The 24,257-nt window shown below is 35.9% G+C and overlaps 2 long non-coding RNA genes across 3 annotated transcripts in view; one reads left to right on the top strand and one right to left on the bottom strand.

Annotated features, from left to right (window-relative positions):
* Nucleotides 1-8,751: 8,751 nt before the first annotated feature.
* LOC101129557 (uncharacterized) lies at nt 8,752-13,399 on the top strand. Its single transcript, XR_010134376.1, has 3 exons — nt 8,752-8,871; nt 12,295-12,369; nt 13,380-13,399. It is a non-coding gene; the product is annotated as an uncharacterized lncRNA (long non-coding RNA).
* A 4,949-nt stretch (nt 13,400-18,348) lies between these two features.
* Nucleotides 18,349-24,257, bottom strand: part of LOC115934968 (uncharacterized) — a 50,903-nt gene continuing 44,994 nt past the window's right edge. The window contains exons 1-3 of one of the 2 annotated variants that reach the window (XR_008680713.2): nt 20,281-20,510; nt 20,037-20,134; nt 18,349-18,816 (exon numbers count right to left, since the gene is read on the bottom strand). This is a non-coding gene — a long non-coding RNA (uncharacterized lncRNA). Of the gene's footprint in view, nt 18,817-20,036; nt 20,135-20,280; nt 20,511-24,257 lie in introns of those variants that run through there. The other variant, XR_008680714.2, reaches the window with a different exon arrangement.

Here is a 24,257-nt window from a genome sequence, read left to right on the forward strand (position 1 = left end):
CTGTAATGTAAAGTCCTCAGTGGGTATCAGAACACCTCAGGCTGTTGCTGATAAGGCACTGGATTTAGTATAAGACGTTCCATCACAGTGGAACCCAGTTATCTGGTTTAGAATAAGATGAGGAGTCATTTGAAGTTCTCTAATGCCTATTACATTCCTGACATTGGGCAATTCAAAGAACATGGCCCTCTACGTATAGTCTTTCTAACTATGTTTATGGCTCTTCATCTATGTGGCTTCATACTTGGTGCTTGTACTAAATGATTGTCAACCATTCAAAAAACTCCCTCCATACTGTGAAAAACTGTCTGGGTCCATGTTTTTCACTATACATCCATGCCTCTTTCAATTCTGACAGTGAGTCAAACCCAATTTTTCTTTTCTTTTTTTTTTTTTTTTGAGATGGGGTTCTTGCTCTGTTGCCCAGGCTGGAGTGCAGTGGCGTGATCTCAGCTCACTGCCACCTCTGCCTCCAGGGTTCAAGCAATTCTCGTGCCTCAGCCTCCCGAGTAGCTGGGATTACAGGCATGTGCCACCATGCCCAGCTAATTTTTGTATTTTTAGTAGAGATGAGGTTTCACCATGTTGGCCAGGCTGGTCACAAACTCCTGACCTCAGGTGATCCACCCATCTCGGCCTCCCAAAGTGCCGGGATTACAGGCATGAGCCACAGCGCCCAGCCAGCCAATCGTTTTTTAAGATAAATTCTGGCTCCAGGAGGAAGATCCTGAGTGTCTGCCCTGCAAAGGCTTTGACTCAACACCAGCTCAGATTCTGCTGCTGGAGACAGAATCTCACCTAGAGGTATGTCCTTGTTTTAGTGGATTGCCTTGGGTTTTTCCTCCTGACCTTTTATCTGGAGTATAGCCTTATACAGAACAACAGTGGCAGATAAAAAAATGGGAGTTTGAGGTTCCCATTAAGGACAATGGAAAGGTTCATTAATGGCAATGGAAAGGTTCATTAAGGGCAATGTGAAGAGAATTGCCTTGTTTTGGAGGCAGTGGGAGCAACTGAAATTTTTGCAATGAACCTATTGTCTGAGACACTGAAATGTTTTTTGAATGAATGAATGAAAAAGAGACGATTTAGAGAGAGAGAGATACCTGGATTGGTTGGTTAAAGAAGAAGACAGCTATTAGCTTATTTCCTAAAAGGGAATCATTAATTAGATACGAAGGTGGAAAAGGATGTAGAAAAGAAGGAATGATGGCAGACAAAGTGGCACCTAATTGAACTCAGTAGATATATTTTACATTAAAGTAGTGCTTCCCAAGCTTTAACATATGTAAGAATTATCAACAGAACTTGCAAACAGACTGATTCCTTGGCCCCTACCCCCAGAGATTCTGATTTAGAGGTCTGAGGCAAGCCCCAAGCATTTGTATTTTACTAAGCCAGCTCCCAAGATGATGCCGATGCTGCTTGTCTGAGGACCACACTTGTAATAACGTTGTATTTGGGCTTGGAAACCTGGAGCTAGAATATTTTGTTTTGATTTTGGTTCTTCCACTTACTGCCTGTGATATCTTAAGCAAATCTATTACCTTTTCCAAGTAATAGATTAATACTTAAAACACCATAATGTATCATTTGCTCAGGGATCTTGTTAAATTGCAGATTCTGATTCAGTTGGTCTGGGATGGAGGCTGAGCTTCTGTATTTCTGAAAGTCTCGCAGGTGACAGCCATGCTACTGGTTCATGAACTGGACTACTATTAGCAAGTACCTAGGCATTATTTCTCCATACTTCACATATTTATTACAATTAAATAAAAATATATAGATAGAAACAGTTTGAAAATTGTGGAGCAAAATGTAAATGTAAGGTGATAGTAGTGAATTGATGAAGACAGGAAATGGAAAAAGATGACTGAATTTTAAGCTGACTAGGAGAATTTTGGCACATACATAGAAATAAAGAAGTCAGGAATGACATCTGGTTTAACAGAATGTGGATTTTGGGGGGAAAGTAGCAGGCAGTTGAAAACGTAAGACACGAATAAGCTTGAGAAATAATTTAATTTTGAAATAAGAATTTTGGAGTTGTACACATATGATTGAAAGATATTTCTGTATATATGGGTATATAGAAAAAAAGAGAATAAGTAGAGAATCTGGGAAGAGATACCAGTTGGGAGATGTGAGAAGGAAGAGGTACTATTGGAAGATAGAGCATAGTTTAGCACCTTGTCATAGAGACATTACTTGTCTAACCTCAGGCTGTATCAACAGATTGTATATCCTCCTGATTGAGGATAACAGTCTATTGCATTTCCTAGGCATTTCCCCACTTAGAAATTATTGAAGCATCCCATTTGTGTATGATTTTTGTGGGCAGCGATTCCAAGAATGGTGGAAGATACGTTTCTAAGACTTACGAGTTCCTTGGACCAGGTCATAAGCATTTAGAAAGTAGAGTAATTGAGGGAGATCATGAATTGTATAGAAGTGAGGGATTCTGCAACTGAATATCCTTGCCTCATCAATCAATTCAGATACTTGGACATCTATGAAGCTCAAGACAAAATGTAGTTCAATACCTTACTAGGAGGAGCATTTTCACAGAGATAAATTATCCACTAGGGAGAATAATAAGTAGAATTACATGCCTATTAATAGTTGCGTAATTTTAAAAGAAAAGAGCATGATTTGTTTAAGACACTAGTGTGTTTGACTCTGTCATTGTGATGCTTTGGTCATTTTCTTAAGGATGCTTCCAGATAATGGCCTCAGATCCTGAAAAAGGTTAATAAGAATTCTGGCTGGATGTGGTGGCTCACACGTGTAATCCCAACACTTTGGGAGGCTGAGGTAGGAGGCTCTCTTGAGGCCAGAAATTCAAGACACACCAGGGCAAGAGAGTGAGACCCCATCTCTACGAAAAAACAAAAACAAAAACAAAACAACAACAATAACAAAAACAATAAAATCAATTGGGTGTGGTCCTGCATGCCTGTAGTCCCAGCTGCTGAGGTGGGAGGACAGATTGAGCCTAGGAGCGCGAGGCTGCAGAGAGCTGTCATTGTACTACTGCACTTCCAGCCTGGGTGACAAAGCAAGACACTGTCTGAAAAAAGAAAAAAAAAGTTTTCTTTTTTTCTTTCCCATAATTCACTGGCTCGTTTGCTTTTTGGGTACTTTTAATTTTCCCTCTAAATTTCAAAGTACTAGGTGTTAAAATCTGGACATTTGAAAGTTTGATTTGCAATCATCTAAACTCCTAAAAAACAGAGGTCTCTTTCTAACATTGATTTACTCTCAGAGGGTCACTCATAAACATATTCATTACAGGCACACTCCACGAATATTCAATAATACATCAATCACTAAGCTGTTTATGTTAAGAGACACAATTGAAATTGAACAATATAACTCAATAAAATTACTGGTCTTTTTATTTATTCATCCAAATCCTAGTTGCTCAGTCACTGTAAACAGATCCATTGGAAACAATTCACTTTTCTATTGTTTCAGGATTGATCTTCTCAAACACATGATTATTCTTAATTCAGACAAAATATTTCATTTCTTTAAGTACACGGGAAGGAATTAGAGCCAGCTGAATGCAATAAGAGATGAGGAAGGAAGACGCTCAATAAAAGGAAATCAAACCTGTTTACAAGTCTGGATCTAAACACTTGTAAGATTTGTGGTTTTGGAAACTACGTTCATATGTTAGAGGAGAAAATGATGAATACTGGATAAACATGAGTTTAAATGGCCTAGGCCGGATTCTTATTCCTCTTTGCACCCTAAGTATCTCTTTTAAACAAAGAGTTTCACTTAATTTCAAAAAGACCACATGCAGACAAAAGATCAATGAACAGCAGAGTGACAGAGAAATTCAATTTTTCCGAGAATGTTGATATATCTACCATCCAGAAGACAATTTAAAATGTGGAAGCACTCATAAAAACAATTAATGTATGTAGTCATCATGAGATACACCAAATTATCATCTCATACTAGTGGTAAATCTTGGTTTCCTAAATCTGTTTTTTGTTTCCCGTTCTTCCACTTTGAATATATGATACTGCAAATATGCTAAACAGGGCACTTGGGCAAATTAGAAACAGAGGTTGGCAAAAATATTAGGAATTTTTTTATTTCAATTTAAAATGTGTTTTTTTAGAACGTAAAAAACTTAATATAAGTGTATTCTGGAATCATAAGGATGAACATCAACTAAACGAGTCCTGTCCTGGAACTCTAGTGCCCTTTGGCATATGTATTTATTTATCTACATTTTAAACTTAATAATTTTTTAAAAGTATGAGGACAGCTGGGTTGAAGCTATTCAATATGCAGTCATTTTGGATCAATGTGACTTCAAGTGATGGGTTACCAGAAAAGATGCTGGACTGTAAGAGTTTTTGAATTTGTGGGCTTAGGAATTTTGATGACTGAAAAAATAAAAAAAAAAAGGCTAAAGGGAATTGGCATTTTAATTCCATGTGGCTGAGCTTTTTAGTTGCATTCAGACACTTCTATTTTTATTTCTTCAAGCTGGGCCTGTTTCCAAGAAGGAAGCTGTGGAATTATTGCTCTTACTCCCACATTTAGTGCAATCCCTTACAATACTAAGGATAGGTCAGATTTTTGCCTGTCCCCTGCATTAAACCTGCAAGTAGATCAGATTTCAGGATAAGCAACAAGCAAAAAAGGACAAAAAAATTTCAAGTGAAACATTTGAACCAGCTTGACTTGAATTAGGGTCGAATCAACTGCATAATCTAATGTTCACAGAGTGCTTTGTCTTTAGAACCTGGCTGGTTTTACCCTATAACATTTAAGTTATTCTTCCATTTATTCTTTTTCTTCTTCTCTTCTTCCTTTTATTTTTATTACCCCGCTGTCTTCCTATACATTTAAAAGGTTAGCTGTTTGTGTTTTATGCAATGGAAAAACTGTTGTTGAAGTTTTAGCCTTGAAAAGCACTGACTGTACCTAAAAACGGAAAGAAAGCACTCCTTTGCCTTGCCTCCCATTGGTTGTTTGGAAACAGCTGTTTGACGCCAAGTTTGTACTTCACTCTTATCAGCTCATTTGGTGAGATCAGAATGTGCCTGAATAACTCTGAAGGTTAAAATATGTTGACTGAATTTTCTGCTGCCACCATTCAGCAGCAGCTAGGCTATGCCTCTCATGATCATGACACGTAGTGGAAATTTTCCTGGCTTCTATACATCATCATCTCTGCCTGGTGAGTGTCATACTGAGGATGAGCACAGCAGGATGGCCTGCCAATGGGCCTGACAGAGCTGGCCTACGAACATATGGAATTGTGCTTCCAATGGAAAGCACACTATTTGCATTGACTTGTCATCATTCAGGGACCAAATTTTTTATTTTTGCCTTTTTATCAACCATTGGTGTCTTGTTTAGGGCATCTATAACTTTTTTTTGTTTTTCAGAGAAAATTGGGCATTACGATTTTCTTACTCAATCTCATAATCATTTTAAGCATTCCAAAAATTATATTCCACTGGTCCCGACTGCTACTTAAATTGTATGTGTTCTTTCCAGTCCTTATTTACAATGTAACTCCAAATCCTTGATTGTACAAACAGAAGAGCCTTTGATTTTGATTTTTTTTAATCATTCAATCTTACAGAATTGAATCATGCCATATTGTTATTTTTGCTCAGCAATTAGAAAATACTCACTGTCCAACAGTCCAAGAACTTTTAAGTATTACAAAATCCTTTTCCATAATCTCATGTTAACAATACAGCCTTAGTTTAGAAGCATTTTCTAAAAGATGTTAAGCATTAACCTTGTAATTTGTGGTGTGCTTATATTTATCGCCAAATAATTCGCAGCATTTTGTCAGTTATTTATCTAGTTATTTATATGTTTATCTGATGCCTATGCTGAAATATTCAAGGGCTTTTACAAGTGTGCTGTGTTAGCAGAAAATACTGTTCAAGGGAGAAAAAAAAATATTCTTTTTCACTTGACTACTTCAATACAGCAACTACAGTAGTTACTGTATGACTTATTGAACAACCATTAGAAGGAAAGAGATGAAATAGATCAGCCAATCCCCTAAGTCATAGATACTGAATATCTATTTCGTGTGGGTTTATGTCTAAGATATCATGGGAGCTCCACAAAATATATAACCGTTACCCAAATGGCAAAATAATGAACTTGGGATCAACATAAATTTTAAAAGGCTTGTACCTAATTTTTATTCTTTTTTGTTCCTCAAGTTCTTTTAAACTTAGAGCTTCCCTGGGCCTCAACCAGTGCCATCTGGGCAAAAATTCAATAACCTATGTGGAGATCATTATTGACCAAACATGTTATCAGATTTAGATGGTTTGATATGCAATTATTCTGAAGACCAATTAAATATCACACACTGTGGTCATTAATAGACAAAATTGTATTCTTATATGAATGATACATCTTAGTTTCCCATATCTTTTTTCTCTTCCCAGTATATATTTTTTGAATAAATATTAAAAACCTGCCACATGGACAAACCATGCCAGTGTTTCCTTTTCATCATATACAGTTATTTGAAGAGATTGGCATTAATCTGTGAATTCTCCATCTAGCTTATCAGGAAATAGCTGCAAAGAAGGAATTGTCAAATAGTTACCTTGGTCCCTGTGGGAAGAGTGGGGCTCCTTATGGGGAAGATGGGAGAGACAAATTTAGGAAGAAGAACTGAGAATTGTCTTTTCTTCCTAATTCTTGCCTAAATTCAGATAACTTATTATGGATGCTATTTTCATCTTCTGAAATATCTAACCACCTTTTCAAAGACTAGGTTTAATTGGGGAGGATTTTCCCTTCTACAAGGCTTGCTTCAATTCTAGACTCATTAAGATGTTGAGATATCTATTCTGGTGGTTCTTTCCTTAATGGTATCAGGTTGAATTCTGTCTGAAGTTTTACAGGTTCAGATGTTGAATCTTGTTAAGATGCAGATGTGGTCCAGGATCTCCACCTAGAACAGCCATTCAAAAACCCCAGAGTAGAGCTAAACTTTGTGTGCATGTGAAGTATGATGCACACACAAAACTACAGTGTAGTTGAGAAATGATTGTGAAGATAAAACCATGCCTCGTGTACAAAACCCCACACATATAAAAATAATCATCTTCAACTTTATGTAATTGTTCATAAAATAGATTATTTAATATTAGTTTTTTTAAACACAGTATGAAAGTAAAATTTTAAAAGTGTAATTATTTGAAATGCACAAGAGTGCTTTACATTAAAAAATTGCAACTATATGCCCCTAAGCAAATCAATTAACTTCTCTGGTTGTGGTTTCCTCCTCTGCAAAACCAGAGGATTGGACCAGCTATTTCTCAGGTTTCTCTCAGGTCCAGTATTTAATAATTCTGTGACTCATTTTATGAAATTCATCACACCTAAACTTATGAACTTCTAATTACATATTTGTATGTAGGCTTTTCTTAAAATGGTTTCATACCATTTGTTATATTAATACTTGCTTAACATTTAAAGAGAAATTAAAGATAGAAGAGAATGAACAAGAGACAGGAATAAGAAATAGTTCCTAAAGCCCAAAGTACTAAAAGGCATTACAGGCAATACAATTTTGTGGGTATTTTGAAGAAAAGGAAAGTCACTGTAAACTTTAGTTTCTATTTTGTGCCATATATGTTATGGCTGCTAGTTACTTAATCTCACAACTACTCTAAAATAGATATTAATGTCCAGTGTATATTGCTAAGTAAACTATGGCTCAGAAAAATCCAAATCCATTGAATTAGGAAGTAACACAGTTGAGGTCTTCGGGTTTGAGTGATTCTTTACATGCTCTTACCAGATCATGATGCAGTCTTTGTTTATCAGGATAAAATAGCAAAAGAGAACTGCACATAGAAGGATTAAGTAGCACATGAAATGTCTATGCTCCTAAAGAGTTCTAAAATAATGTCTTTTATCAACATTTGAATTTTTATTAAAAAATTCTTACCCAGGATAAATTGAAATAAGGTATAAAAGACCACATATGGTGCTAACAAAGACTTATGTCTGCTGATGCTATGCTATTCAGTGATATAACAATGCTAATCATAGCAATAAAATATTTACTAAATAAATATGGATTGAAGCTTTGAGCAAAGGCCATCGTTGTTTTTCTCATAACACAGAACTACTTTCACGAGATTGATATGTGCATAAAATTTGCCCTCTACAAGAGATTACCTAAAGAATTATTGTTATTTTGTAGAAGGTTTGTATTGCACTTCAAATCCAATAATGAATATTGAGGGCTTTCTGTTCAGATCTATGAAATAAAGGATAATTTATGCTTATTCATATAATAACTAAGAAGCTATCAAATATTTATTATTGGATTGAAGCAATGGAAATGGTGAGAAGAAGGGAGAATGAATCTATTTTTAAAAGAAGAAAAATGCAATTAAGTCTTTTTGGGGTATAAGAATTTGCAGAACTATTATAAATAGAAGGGCCCATCTCAGCTTGATTACTTCAAAACAGCTTCCTGCAACCTCCCACCAAGTAGATGAGCAATTAGTATAATCACAGCAATAAGTCAAAGACACTTGCTGTTCAAACTTGTGTTGCAACTTTTCCTTTTGGCATTGCTCCTAGCCTATTCCAGTTCCACACACAGACACAAATGCACATATTTAATAAAATTTTATTTGGTAAAAGGCAAATGCCTAGGCTTGACTTCTTTTTTTGTATCAAGGTTAAGTAAAGGGCACTGAACAAGTGAAGCTGTGCTGAAAACAACAGTGGCCAAGGCAGAGATATTCTTATACCTCAACCCGTTGTGCAGATGGAAGTCTGGCCAAAAAACCACAAAGCATCAAGTCTGACTGTGAGTCAATCTGTCAGCACAAGTACAAGGTGACTCAGGAAAAGACTACATTTTGTTTTCTGGGAAATACTCAGGGGTTCTAGTACATTTATGAGTGTTGGATATTGTTTTCAGGAAAGGATAAAAATGACTTCATAAATAGAAAGAATGAAATTTTAATAATTGATTCTCTGCTAAAAAAACAAAGAGTAAGAGTAACCCAAGCGAATTCATTTTTTAAAGAAATTTTCAATAGGCAGATATTAAACCTACACTTCAGTTTGAGATACTTCCATATTTGTAAATCTTATGCTACTAAGTTGACTCAGTACACAATAAATTGTTTCTAAGAAGCAGCAGCACAGTAAAACAGGCTTTGCAACGCCAGTCATGTGACCTTTCAAACTATGTTTTTAGCGTGTCTAATTTTAAGGTTTGCTTTAGGTTTAATCTACACAATTAATTAATTGTTACAAGTTGTCAAATTATTGGTTTGTCTGGATCTTCTATGTTAATATGAATTTAAAGGAATGTTTAATGTTGTTGAATAATAGGGAGAAGAGAGAGCTTTAGATCTTTGATTTTTCAGTCTTCCCGGTATTGCTAGGTATTTTAAATACCCAGCATTTGTCTATTCCATTGTGTCAATTATGACAGCCTTGATTTTTCACTAGTTTGGGAGTTCTTTTATGAGTGTTTCCAAATGCTTTCCTTCTTTTTTACCTAATTAAAGAAATTCACCAACTTATAGGGGAAAACATCAATTTCAACTTTTATGAAATTCTGCTGAGAGGTTACAGAAGGTATACAGCAAAATACATTTAAAACATTCCAGCTATTAAAGGACAACTTTTTTTTTTAATTGAGGATAAGCATTTTTTATGGTCAAAAGGAATCTGACTTTTCTATTGAAATGTTATATAGAAACACCTGAACACACATAGATACTAAGGCTGAGTTCTCAGGAAATAGTATTCTACCTCCCCAAAAAACTTTGCTTACTGAACACATTATTTTAAGAAGAGAGATTATTAGTAACAGTGATAAGTATCAAGGCATAAGATCAAAATGGAAAAAGAGAAAGCACAGAAGATTGGTTTCTAATAGTGTAAATTATCATGAAACTGGATACATGAAAGTTTAGAATAACAGGAAGAAAGGAGAAACTTTAGAGGCAGAAATTCAAGGTCAAAGGTCATCACCATATAAGAATTTGAATCAGCTAGAAAAGATAATTGCAAACCTTGACTTTGTCTTTAAATGTCACAAAAGGAAAAGAACAGTACAAGTATTTCAATACACAATTTACCATAGATGCCATACCATGATGATACAGATGACTGAAAGAATGCAGTTGAAACATATCAATGTAAATATATTATTATTTGAAATATAAAGGTAAATACCTCATAATATTGTGGAACTTGGCTTATTTTTAAAGAATAACTCAGTTTTAAGTAATGTGCATATTATGGGCTGAGTTTTGTTCTCCCAAATTCATGTGTTGAAGTCCTAACCTTCAGTACCTCAGAATGTGACTGTATTTGAAGATAAGGTCTTTCAAGGGGTAATTAAGTTAAAATAAGGTCTTTAGGGTGGACATTAATCCAGTATGGCTGGTGTTCGTATAAGAAACAGAAAGTTGGACACAGACGTGGACAAAGACCATGTGAAGACACAGAAAGAAGATGGCTGTGTACAAGCCCAGAAGAGAGCCCTCTGAAGACACCAATCCTGCCAACATCTTAATCTTTGACTTTCATCCTCCAGAACTTCAGGGAAATACATTTCAGTTGGTTAAGGCATCCACTCTATCCTGCTTTGTTATGGCAACTCCGAGATAACTAATTCAGTTGGAAAGCATTTTATTCAAAGGAAATTAGAAGAGAGAAGTTTCTACAGAACAGGAAACACTGATGATTCTTTTGGAAGACATGAAGAACCTCTTAGATTTCATCTGGCCCAAGTGCCCTTGCGATCAATAAGCTTCATGGGGATCCACATTTGATTTTCCTCATTTTGGAAATGAGTAGTAATTACCCAGAGTGACATGTTGAGAAAAAACTGAAAAACCACAAGGCCTTTAGGTGAGGGTGGGTGTGGGGGGAAGGGGAGAGCTCTAAATGAAGCATGTTCTATATTGATCGGTGATGTCTTCCCTGGGTGAGGGGTAGTGAGTGACCACACACATGCATGTGTTGACCCAGAATTGTATGGTAATTTTTTAATTCAAATGTCTCTGTGTATGAATCCGTTTGTTCGTGGGTCACCTTGGAATTAGGGTTATTTCATGTATTCCCTCATTCTTTATTTGACCAAATAGAAAAGTTTAGATATAAATAAAAACTATGAGACAAATTAAAAATATATAATGTGATGAATAGTATTTTTTCTGAGTGAGGCAAGGAAAGCCATCCTATAGTTACTGTTTTCTAGCAGGTGAGCTCTTTCACAAAATGGTAAAGCTAGAGAAGGTAACTATGATACTTAGATAGCACAGCTACTTAAAGGGTTGATATCCACATTTTCCAGATCTTACAGTTTTTAAATATTTAATGCATAGCAAAATATGATGGTTATTACAGTAATCATCTTTTCTGGATGCTGAGGGAGGGAAGATAGTAATATTTTTGCCTTACTTGCCTATTACCTCATATTATCTGCATTCTCAGAGGTTATAGTGTTCTTCCCCCTTGCTTTTGAAAATGTGATGCAAAGACATGGCATTCTTGTCACTTTTTTTTTCTGTTTTGATGTACTTTAGTGGCTGGAGTTAACTCTGCAATATTGAGCCCCAAATGGCTTCAACTTTGTCACTGAGGAAAGACTCTAAATCTGAAAAGATCTTTCCCATTCTGGTCTTCCTGACAGTTGCTCCTCCTCCCCTTGGGCAGGGAACCCAGAGAATCAGAAGCAGATCTTCTTGCTCTGGGGTCACTCTGTCAGCTTTGATGCTGACCAGCAAGGGATACTCAGCTACTGTTAGAGCAATTTTTTGAGGGGAGGAAGGAAGCTGCATAACCTGATTAAGTATCAGTACATCATTTTTAAAGGGATGCTATGTTCGATTCAGAACCATGCTCCTTTCTAGGAACATGCCAATTATTGGCTAATCAGTATTCTCAGTACCACCTTCCAAATCTCTACAATGTTAATGCTATTTTTAACATTGGATCTACAACAGGAGACCTATTATTCTGCTGAATATTCTGAAATTAGAGGCATAAAGATGACAGAAAAAGCAATTTAGAGATGGATCAAAAATATTATAAAATATCAGGGAGACTATTTCCATATAGTCTCTATTGATGTTATTTTTAATTTTTCAAATTTAGTTCCTTTGCTTTTGAAAACTAAGCTACCTATGTTTTGCACTTTTTAAGCATGTATTCTTTTCTATGCTGAGGTTATTAGTCACAAATTCATCTTTTACATTAATTTATCAAATATGACTTTTCTTCTGTGAATTTCAGATTGGTTTGCCATGGCTCTTTGAAACAGTTACTCTTGTCCTCATTGTAGAGATGGCGATACTAAGGCAGAAAATGGTAAGGTAATTTATTCATAATTTCCGAGAACTCTATACCCTGTCAACTTCAAATTACAAATCATAGTGCACGCTGGAGCATATGTTGGGCTTCCCTTTGATTAACAGGGAGGAGGTTGGGCTTGATGACCTCTGCAGGAGGCTTCCAGCTCTGTAATACTAGGATCTTAATTCTGATGAATGGTCCTGATGGTAACTAGAACCAAGCTACTCCCCCACCCTTTAGTTCAAAACTTAAGACAAATCACACACTCATGCAAAATATTTTTTCTCCCTACTAATTCATAGGGTAAAATATCAATTTCTGCTAAGCATTGTTATGTTCTGATTTAGTCATGAGTGTGAGTTGATGAAAGGACCTATCTTATTTACACTGTTGTTTGGAAACTCTACGGGGATTTTGAACTGGGGGAAGGACACAGTGGGAAGTTTGGTTCCAGCTCAGTGAATGACATGTTTATACTGGACAATGTAGCATAGTTTCTCCTAAGCTTCCAATCTGGGCATCAGCTGACTACACTCACAAAATAAGCTGATGATATTTAGATTTTACCAAGACTAATTAAGCAAGAAGATGCATATTTCCCAGTAGACATCTGTGACTGAGGTGTGAATTCAATTTTTTTAAAATTAACAAAGTGATTTTGTGTAGTTTCTTTTGTTAAATTAGTTTTTATTTTCATTCCAATGCCTTGATTCTTGGTTCATAGGAAGAACAATAACCTCATTTGATTGTAATTAAATAAGGGGGAAAACATTTTACTTTTTTTTTATTATTGCTTCTGAACTCCGAAGGAAGGAAATGACATACTTTAAATAAGGACAGAAGATTCTCTGAGTGGAACTATGATAGCAGTTATTGTGTATCAGATTTTCCTGAGCATTAAGATCTTCTTTTAGAAGTATGTTTATCACCCTACAAACCTTTCTGGAGGTTTAATGTAAACTTGGAGTAGCTGGTAGAGGTGTTGGGATTTGAAAAAGGTTTCTGTTCCTTTACTATTGTCTTAGTTTCTCTTGTTCATCGGACCAAAGTTTGGAATCACGTCTCATCTTCGTGTATTTTGAAAATCTAACAAATCTAGAAGATGGTGTGAATGTGCATATATTTAGACAATTTAAAATTTTGTCAAGGACATGAAAGAAAGACATGTTTTCTAACAAAACAGAAAAAAACAAAAATAAGAACAGAATGCTTTTAACATTGCTTAAAGAACTACAGAACTATGGTGGCAAAGTGAGTATGTCATACAAGGTAGGCTATGTAAATCTATGTGTGATAATTGTGTACTATTCATTGTTAGGGGATGTACTTTCTACTTAACACATGTTCTCCTAGATACCTTGCCTATAGGTACAGAAGTATCTATTATATTGGTTTAGGCTGATTCTAAGGGATATTTCTCTTAATGTAAGCTGAAGCAGAGAGAAACTCTATTGGCAGATGCAAGTGACCTTTTCATCACAATGAGTTACTGAAGGATGGACTCTTAAGCTATGGAATATTGCTGAAATCAAGGCTGCTATAATGCAGTTATACTTTCATAAGTCTGAATAGAAAAAAAGTCACATCATGGAAAAGAGAACTCAATCAAATATTGGACTTCCACACTATTTATGTGTACTATGTGTACTATGTGTTCTTAATAAATATTCTCATAAATACCTGCAAAATTCATGGGGTTTTTTTTGCTTCCAGTATTCAGCAGTCTTGAAGATACGTGATACCTTGGTTTAGGAGCTGTAGAGCTCTGACAGAAGACCCATATTATAATTCCTGCATAACTAAGAAAAAGAAAGTGGACGATACCAATAAAAAAAAAGACTTAGAACCAGAAAGCTGACCTGAAAAGCCATACGTAATGTGTTGATATTTTCAGAAATTGAAATTTATTTGAAAGTTTCTGGTATTTCATAGCAAAATATGATGGAAACTGACAAAAATGTAAGGTGAAAATTTTCCTAATGATAGCTCATTCTCCAAAAGTTTATTCTACAAAGATGAATGAAGACAAAATTTTAAATATCACAACGGCCCTCTTATTTGATGTTCACTGAGAAAGGAGATATTGTTTTTTTCTCTTAAATTATCCCCAGATTGTAATAATAATGTGTATTAACATGATTAATATTATTTATCGATAATTTTAATAACTTTTAAATCCATCTTGTAGGTTTCAGTTTTTCAAAATCTTTGTTTTAAAATTAAAAGCCCAAGCCCATATGAAAAGATACAAATTTTAACAGATTTTATCTGGCATTTAAAAGGCCTTGCCACAGTTTGGCTAACTTAGACAAATATGTCTATCTGGACATTGTAAGTGATTTGGTAGAAATAAAGGCATTACACATGTGGATGCAAACCCACTTACATAGTATCACTGGTAAAACCTTTAAAGATTAGCTTGAACAGCAAAACCTTATGAGAATATGAAGCTGCCACCTTAATAGCATTCATTATGTTTATTTTTAATAAAGAAATAGCTTTATTTTGGCATAACCAGTATAGGAAATCAAGTTGAATTTGTGTCACATTGTACCGAATAGGTTAGGCATAGGACATTTAGAACCTAAGGTTTTTTAATGTAAGTCAATGTTTTACTTGAATATAAGTAATTAATCAGTATCTAATGTGGTTTTGGGGCCACAGGGTAACTTAGTTTTCATATCCTAAACAAACCTACCTTTTTAGTTGCTTTCAGTCAATAGGGAAATGCTTCAAAGAAATGACCAACAACCAAGTTCCGATGGGCAAGATCTTACCAGTTATTATAAAAAGAAGCCTCAAATGCTGTTAACTTGCATATGGACAACCAGATTTACGCCATAAAATAGGAAATACTTCTATTGCATATAAAACTTAAAAAAGGTTTAATTTTAAACATATAAATCATACTTAATCTAACAATATGCACATTATGTGAAAATGTCATCTAACTCTTTGCCTTTCAAGTTCGTATAATATTATAGAAAATGCAGATATTTTCTTTATCTTTCTTTTTTAAAAACAGATTCGTTACCCTGTAGGTTTCAGTTAGTTAATATTGAACAGGGATTCAGGGAAGGATTCTTTTTTAAATTATTGAAGAGATCTGAATATGTTTATAAACTGAGACACATATCCCAGTGGAGGAATAATGAAACCAAAAACTGATGAAATCTGTTCACAGTCCTGGAGGAGATGAACAATGGAGACAGGGGAATTGGAGGTTAAAATTATATCATCTGCAAGTGGGTGAAGAAATTTGCTCTTTCAATGCTGTGAGCACATTGCTTCTCCAGTATAATCCTGGACATGCCCAATTATCCTATTATTTGTGATGTTTATAGATATATATATAATTGGTAAGATGCATTTCTGAGTTTGAAATAGCTTTGAATACTGATTATTTTATTTTACTGATACCTAATATTTTATATATTTGTGGGGTACATATGAGTATTTGTTGATATATTATTATTTGTGCTTACTTTTATGCATGACTTTTCTCTTTTCACATTGGCTCCAGGAGAATTAGAAATTAGGAAGAAAACAAAGAGCAAGTTTTGGTCATTGGTTGGCTGGTGGCTGGTTTTCTTTTCTTTTGTTTTCAAACTTCCAAAGAGGATCTTGAAGCATTCATCAGAAATAATTGGAGGTGGCCGGGTGTGGTGGCTCACGCTTGTAATCCCAGCACTGTGGGAGGCTGAGGTGGGTGGATCACTTGAGGCCAGGAGTTCAAGACCAGCCTGGCCAACATGGCAAAACCCCGTTTCCACTAAAAATACAAAAATTAGCTGGCGTAGTAGTGAGCTCCTGTAGTCCGATCTACAAGGAGGCTGAGGCAGGAGAATCACTTGAACCCGGGAGGCAGAGGTTGCGGTAAGCTGAGGTCCCACCACTGCACTCCAGCCTGGGTGACAGAGCCAGATTTTGTCTCAAAAAAAAAAAAAAAAAAAAAAAAGGAAAAAAGAAAAAAAGAAAGGAAGAAAGAAAAAGAAATAATAATTGGAGGTGTAGGGGAGCAATGTCTTAACTGACAGGCTGTGGAGCAGCTATTATTGCTAGAAGCAAAAACAATGAGGGAATGGAACCAATGCCTAAGACCACCTACTGGCCACCAGGTGAGCACCCCAGCCCTGCTGGGGATTTGCACTGGCTCTTCTCTTCAGAGCTGAGAAGAGTTGCCCAATGGGAGCTCCTTGACTATTGCTTGTTGGTCATCTTAAAATATTGATGGCTGCTTGTGTCCCAAGATATCCTCAGCTCTGTTTGTATATTTCCCTTTCCAATGCGTACCCTAGAACACTTACCACTTCCCCTGGGTTCTGAAGTGGGTTCCAAGATGAGCCAAGATGAGCACTTGTCCTTCAAGAGATTGGAAAGCAGTGACGTCTCAGCTGTTTTACACAGTTAGACACTGGGGATCCATTCAGTGCTTTTTGGAAAGAAAACACAAACATGGCAAGACTTCATGCTTAGGTAGCAAATTACAATTTCCAAAGTCTTTTTATGCCTTCAATATTAAATTCAGTGTTCTAATTATGGTAAATGTTCTAATTATGGTAAACCACCAAGGTTGTAGCCTGAGTTTTTGAGGCTTAAAATTTATACTGTTTAGACAGCTTTTGTTAGGAAAAATAATTACAAGATATAAATTCAAAATTAGATTGCAACGTAACTATTTCTTTTTTTCTTTTTCTTTTTTTCCTTTTTTTTTTTTTTGAGACAGAATCTCACTCATCGCCAGGCTGGAGTGCAGTGGCAAGACCTCAGCTCACTGCAACCTCCACCTCTCAGGTTCAAGCAAGTCTCCTGCCTCAGCCTCCCAAGTAGCTGGGATTCCAGGCACCCACCACTATGCACATCCAATTTTTTTGTGTGTGTTTTTGTATTTTTAGTGGAGACAGGGTTTCACCATGTTGGCCAGCCTGGTCTCGAACTCCCGACCTCAGGTGATCCACCCACCTCAGCCTCCCAAAGTGAGGGGATTACAGGTGTCAGCCACCACGCCTGGCTTAACTATTTCTTTAAAATGAGACATCACAACAATAAATTACAAAATTTTAAAAGCTGAGAAATTGCAAAATCAGAAAATCCAGAAAAAATCCAGAAAATAACATAATATTTGAAAGAATCAACTGCCTCAAACATGTCTGTACATTTTTTTCTATTTTTGGCCACACATTTCTGCTCACTTCTCCATATTACACCATTTATAATATTTTCTATAGAAACAATAAAATGATATTCATTCTTGCCTCTAGCATAATCCTTTCTTTACAACATTAACAATAAAAATAAACTAAAATAAATTTAAATACTTGACAGTTTAGAAAGTTTACTTCAGCTTCAGGCTAGTCATTGATGATGTCATTAAAAATTTCAAAATTGTTGTCATATTTAGAAGCTGTGGTCTTATAGAAAAAATATCTACAAAGTGTTTGTTGAGCACGATCCTTCTCAAATATACTTACTTTATATTCTCTGATACAGGTTTGTGCCCAAGAAGCACACATTTCTGGTAAATTTCATTGTGTGTAAGTCTCATACAAATTACATGGCAAATTGATAATTTGTGTATTTTTAATAACTTCCATTTTGATCAATCATTGATAAGAACCTATCCTTCACTTAGAATTTTACACAGCTAATTCTGTGAAGAATTTTTCTCATATTTTTTCTGGCCCTGTACATTTCAGTATTGTTTTTCATCCAATGTTCACACACTTTGGGTGCCAGTCATCATGGGACAGATTCATTTTGCTGTAGCATTTCTGGCCTTGTACATTGGTGTCATGATGCCAGGACAGTCAGCACAATGGGAGGCATGACTATTGCTGTAGCCCAGTCCCACACATGGAGAGAAGGCGACAACATAACCATATATTAAAGTGACTACAAACCACATCAATACATTCTAATGAAATCAAGCTAAATTATCCTATACCAGTTATCTACAGCTATGCAAGAAAAAAAAGTCCCACATTATGGTGGTTTGAAACAGTAAACATTTTATTGCTTACAGTTTTGTTGGTTGGATATTTGGGGCTCAGTGGGGATGGCTTGTCTCTACTCCATGTGATGTCAGCTGGGGTGACTTGATTAGGGCTAAGAGATCAAAGATTGCTTCATTCTCAATAAATGGAGCTTTGCTGTTACTGTCAAACTGGGGCAATGTGGTTCTCTTCCATGTGGCTTCACTATCCATATGGTAGTTCATTCACTATGATCTTTCTCTCCACATGTTCTCTGTCTCCGCAGGCTAGCCTGGACTTCTTTTTGTGGAGACTGGATTCCAAGATTGAAAGTAGAAGCTACATGTTTTCTCCAAGCAGGGCTTTCAGACTTCACTTCTGCAACATTTTATTGATGAAAGCAAGTCACAAGACCAGACTGATTCAAGGGGTGGAGAAATAGACCCTATTTCTTGATGGAGGGAGCAGTAGAGTTACATTGCAAAGGGATCTGGACAAAAAAAGGAGTGATTTATTAGGAATCATGTTTAACAATTTACCACAATCCCCAGCGCAACTGCCAGCGTTAGCTGGATCCCCAGCGTTAGCTGGATCCAGAAATGTCTATGACTACTGCAATGCCACTTGGCCTTAGGGGTGATGTGACCCAGTGTAAAGAGATGGTGGTCTTAACCAATCACAGTTAAGATAGTTTAGTTTTGGAAGGTATAAAAAATATGTAACAACATGAATGCACTTTTAGGGTCAGACAAGAGACTTGGAAAGAGCCTGCAAAAGGGAGGAACCCTGAGGCCTAAGTCTCATGGGTGTCAGTGCTTACCTGTATCTAGACACTGGCATCCCCCTTTTGATAAGGCCAAGAATGATTGTTTTCCTTTCCTACCTACCCTACATCTAATCCATGTGCAAACACTGTTGACACACAAAAGAACCCTAAATTCAACAATCTGTGAAGAATTTTTGCACTAACATGTTAGTTCAAAAACTCAACATTGCTTGCTAAGACTATTGCAATAAACTCCTCTATGATCCCCTAATTTGATTCTTGCTCCTCTTATTTTTTACACAGTCATCAGAGTAAATCTTTTCAAAGGTAAATTGGATTTTATGACTTTTCTGCTTCTAATTAGTTTCATCTATACATTAAAATATATTTCCAAACTATTCTACACTGGTCTGTCACTGGCCACCTCCAGAATGTGATTTTCAACCATTTTCTCTATTTTGCTCTCTATATCCCTTTCTCTCTGCTCTATTTTTATTATTTTTAACCACTGCTAGAATATAAGATCCAACTTAAGAAGAGAGATTTTTGTCTATCAGCTTATTCCCTGGGCTTAGCCTAGCACAACGTAGTGGCACAATAAGCATTTATTAAATAAGTAGATATTATATAATTAAAATTTAGCAACAAATTCTATAAGATATATATTATCATTCAATTTGAGTGAAGAAGTTCTGATGAAATAATCAAAATCACTTTAAGCATACGAAAGAGTTAAGGCCCAGACATTATTCTACTGCTGTCTGTAGTAAACACATGCTTATTTCTAAACACAGGCTTATTTCAGTGAGAGATTAACTTAACCCAGATTCTTACTATTATAAAGGAGTATCATGAACCCATGAAAGCTGGCTTTATTTCTGAATCTGTTTTCTCTTTTAATTAATAGCAAAACATTTACAAAGGAATAATTAATAGGCACTTACCCTTGGCATACCATGCTGGAACATGTGGTCATTCATGGTAGGGAGCATTTAGGCAAGATTTCTACATCAACCCCACTGTTATCTCTCCAGAGTTGAAGCTATGAGACAATTCAAAAATAATATGGTAGTCAGTTCTGTTTTCTCAGACAGCTCTCACTCACAAACGGATGATGAGTGACTTTTTATTAAGTTCCAGAAAAGAAATCACAGACTATCTTTTAAGAAGTCAGAGTCTCTTTTTTACCTGCTGATGAGGCACAGGACATGGAAATACATCCTCGGCATCCAATAACGACAGACCTTCCAGATCTTATGGTGCTGGGCACCACATGGTTAAGCTTTTTACCGTGTTAATTTGGTTTTGCGAAGGCCATTTATAAATAGAGTTATGAGGAGATGTATGGAAGAAAGGAGAGAAGAGTGGGAACAAAGCAAAGCTAACGTAAAGACTACTATATCATAAGCATCCTGGTTAGAGACAGTGTTGATTATGCTCAGTGTCACTTTTTCTCCCTGTAGGATTGGACAGTGAAGTTTCTCAGCTATCCTGCGGAGCCAGAGCATAAACTGAAACGAGCTGCCTCAGGCTCCAGGCAGGGGAAGAAAAACAAGAACCAATTCCTTTGCCTTGAAAAAGATACAATAAGCAAATAAGCAAAGGTTTAGTAAGGAACTAGTGAAAGATTTAAAATAATTTTATGAAGATTTCTAACCATACATCAGTCCTATCCTCAAGATATACTTACATCAAGAGTCAAATTTTCTCTAGAGATCTATTAGGTATGCCAACTAATTCCTTAATAAGCTTTTGAAATTTGCATATTCCTTAATAAGTTCTTTAAAAATGAGCAAGCAACATATTTATCAGGTAAGCAGTGCACGCTGGGTAAATAATGTATGTTTATTATTTACTTAGGGCATTGCTCTGATCTTTTATGAATATTGTCTGATGGTTAAGAAAAATACATATCTCTCTTCTTTTTTATATTTCTTAAGCCAAAGGCAGGATTTCTACTTCCATTAAAGATTTATTAAATTCAAAAATAAGGAAATTGCATGTTAAAAAAAGCTGGCCTTCTCTTTAGGCCTTTCATATTAAAATAACATTAAAGAAGATGAAAACAAAGCAAATTTAATTTGTTTCCCTGATTTCTCACTTCTTTATTCATACTCTTCTGTCTTCTATTAATTTTCACCAGAGCTAGATTTTCTCTTAACTCTGAAATTCCCTCACTTTTGTTGGTTTAAGCGATACCCACAGGGGACATTTTTCAAAGTGGTATGCTAGGTTTTAGCTGTGGGAGGCCCATTAATACAGCACATAGAATTTTACTCCCCATAATGACATTTAAAGAGAGCTATTTGTTTTGACTGTGTTCTTTGTATAGGCCTGAAGGTTACCATAGTAAAACCCCTTTGGCAAATGTGCAGTCAGAAATTTCTGGGTTAAAGTGGTAGGGGGTAAGGAAGAGGACAATTCCAAAATATTTCATGAGCAAAGTCCTGATAAAAGGGAGGGTCTCTGGGGTCTGGTTTGTTCCTATTTCCTTCTCTGAAAAACAAAGGCAAATGCCTCTCATTCCCTCTTCCATCTACCCTCAGAAACCTACACCTCGAAAACCTACAAATTCTAATCTTTCTGATTCTTGCTACAAATTGGATTTTATGGTATTGTTAGGTTAATTTTTGTTTATGAATATTCAGTTTCTTGACTATGGTAATAAATGATCATGAAACTCAAAACTTCAGAGGTAGTCAACAAGGAAGGACTTTGAAGTTAGCTATGCATTCAAATTCGTAATTTCCTTTGAGAGATCAGCTGTTTACTGTTTAAACTTGCACAAGGCACTTAGCTTCTCTGAGCTTTATTTTCCATCAGCTGTAAAAATGGAATAATACTATATCTTCTAGCAGAGTTGTTATAAAAACTGCTTGAGGTGGAGAGCAATTTTCCAACACAAATCTTGGTCTGTGTTAAGCACAGATAAATGTTAGCTTTCCATCTCTTAACATTTGCTACCGTTTTGGATAGAATAACCAAAGAGAGATGTGCATTCTTTTATTATAACGAATCTTTTGTAAAGTCTTATAAAGACAAGAAAACGGTAACCATCCTGGTTGCTGTAAGTATGCAGCTAAGAGGATTTCATTTGACCCTGCTCAATCTATTCTGTCTGAATTCTATCAGGTACATCCAAATAATGTAACATCCTCTTCTATTGTGGCTGAATGTTTATGTCTTGATGATTCATGCATTTGAAGGGAAACTGAATTAACCAAGGAGGGAAATAAAAAATTTAAGAATAAGTTTAACAAGATCAATTCTTTTATAATTGGAACGCTTGCTCTCAGCCTTGAAAAATAGCATTTAAAAAGGTGTTCATGGTCTGTGACTATCATTTGTAAAGTGAAAACTAAGTGTCTTGCCCAAAGGCTCAACAGAAAATCGTGTCTTTGAAGGGAATTTTTCATTTTAAAGAATCTCACAGCACCTTTATAGCATACTTTCTCCTAGATTATTATTCTTGTCACTATCTTGCTTTAAACTAAGAGTTTAGCATGGAAACATATCATACACTAACTCCTAGCCTTTACCTTATCTCTATCAAAATTGGTATTATTTTATTCTTACAAATTAGCATAATGTACAATAGCATTTCAGAGGTTGATAAAACCATCTGCTACTACTGGTTAGTAGTAGCCAAATGTAACATTTATCAGCCTCAGTTTCTTCATTTGTCAAAAGATATAATAATTCATTCCTCATATGTTTCTGTGATGCATTGATGAGTAATATTTACTGAAAATATCCTATGTGCTGATGTGGCAGTGAGACTCCAAAGCTGGCCACTTGAAAAGATGCCTCCTGAAACTGACACCCTCAAATAGCTTCCTCCCATATTGAATATGAATGGCCCCTGTGATGCACTTTGACACAACTAATATTTGAAAAGATGGGTGGGAGTAAAAAAGAAAAAACATTTTAGAAAAGGCAAAGATCATCAGTAAAAGCCACAGGATAATTTTGGATATGCTTCCGGGATACTAAGAAGACCAACTGAAGAGAAAGTATGCTGGAAAACGAAAGAAATAAAATTTGATAGGTGAATACTGCCGAGTTAACACTGTGCCAGGTCTAGGCCTAAACCTTAAGAAGGCCTAGAAGCATTGGCTTTTGTGCATTTAGGCACCCTGAGCTGCCATGTAGGAAGTCTGTCTACCCTGCTGGAGAGAACATCTGTAGAGATGATGGAGAAATTATCTCTACAGTACTCACAAGGAGCGAGAGAAGAGGCCATGCCATCCTGATATCTGTCCCAGTGTTCCAGCTAGCATGGCCTTTTAGCCATTTCCACCAAGGTCTCAGGTATGTGAACCCCATCTGCCAGCTACCTGAAGCTTCATTAGAGACCCCAAGCAAGATCAGCAGAGAAACCACAGAGCTGAGCACCAGTTAACCCACAGAATGGTGAGAAATAGATGGCTGCTGTTTTCCAGGATGAAGTGTTGTGAGAGTTCATTATACAGCAGCGTAAACAAAACAGCTGAGTACTCTACATATATTTCTTCCTTTTATTTTTATACTTCTTCACTTACTCTGCATGTTTTCCACAGTTTACTCCTTGCTCCCTCCTTCCCCAACATACTCTCTATGGAGAGCCAGCTGATTCTCACAGCTTCAACAACGAACTCTTCATTCACTACCCTGGGTTCTATTTCTCCATTCGTGCCCTTTCATCAGTATTACTGAACTGCAGCTTCACCAGCTTAGTGAATATTTCTTTTCCTCAAACTCATCTTCATAATTATAATACTATTCTATTTAAGGATTTCACTCACTATCCGTATAATTTTTCAAGACCCTCTGCATTTTGTTGGCATTTACCTATCAGATCTTATTTCTCCCTTTCCAGCATGTGTTCTGTTCTCTCATCAGTTGTTTTTTCACTATCCCATAAACAGTAACTACTTTTGTGCCTTTGCTGTCAGTGCTGTTTCTGAAATGTCCCCCAACTCCCCTCTATCTTTTAAAATATCATTCCTCCATTTTTAACTTGGGTCCTATGTCTTCTGTGAATTTCTTCCTAACATCTCTTTCATTGATTTTCTTTATCTCTGTGTTTCCACAGGATTGATGGTATTATTTATACCTCTTCATATATTATTTTATATTTTGACAAGTGGGTATATGTCATTGGCTACAAATCATAATAGATGCAC

The sequence above is a fragment of the Gorilla gorilla genome, chromosome 5 (genome assembly GCF_029281585.2).
Source record: "Gorilla gorilla gorilla isolate KB3781 chromosome 5, NHGRI_mGorGor1-v2.1_pri, whole genome shotgun sequence".
In the NCBI taxonomy this organism is placed as follows: domain Eukaryota; kingdom Metazoa; phylum Chordata; class Mammalia; order Primates; family Hominidae; genus Gorilla; species Gorilla gorilla.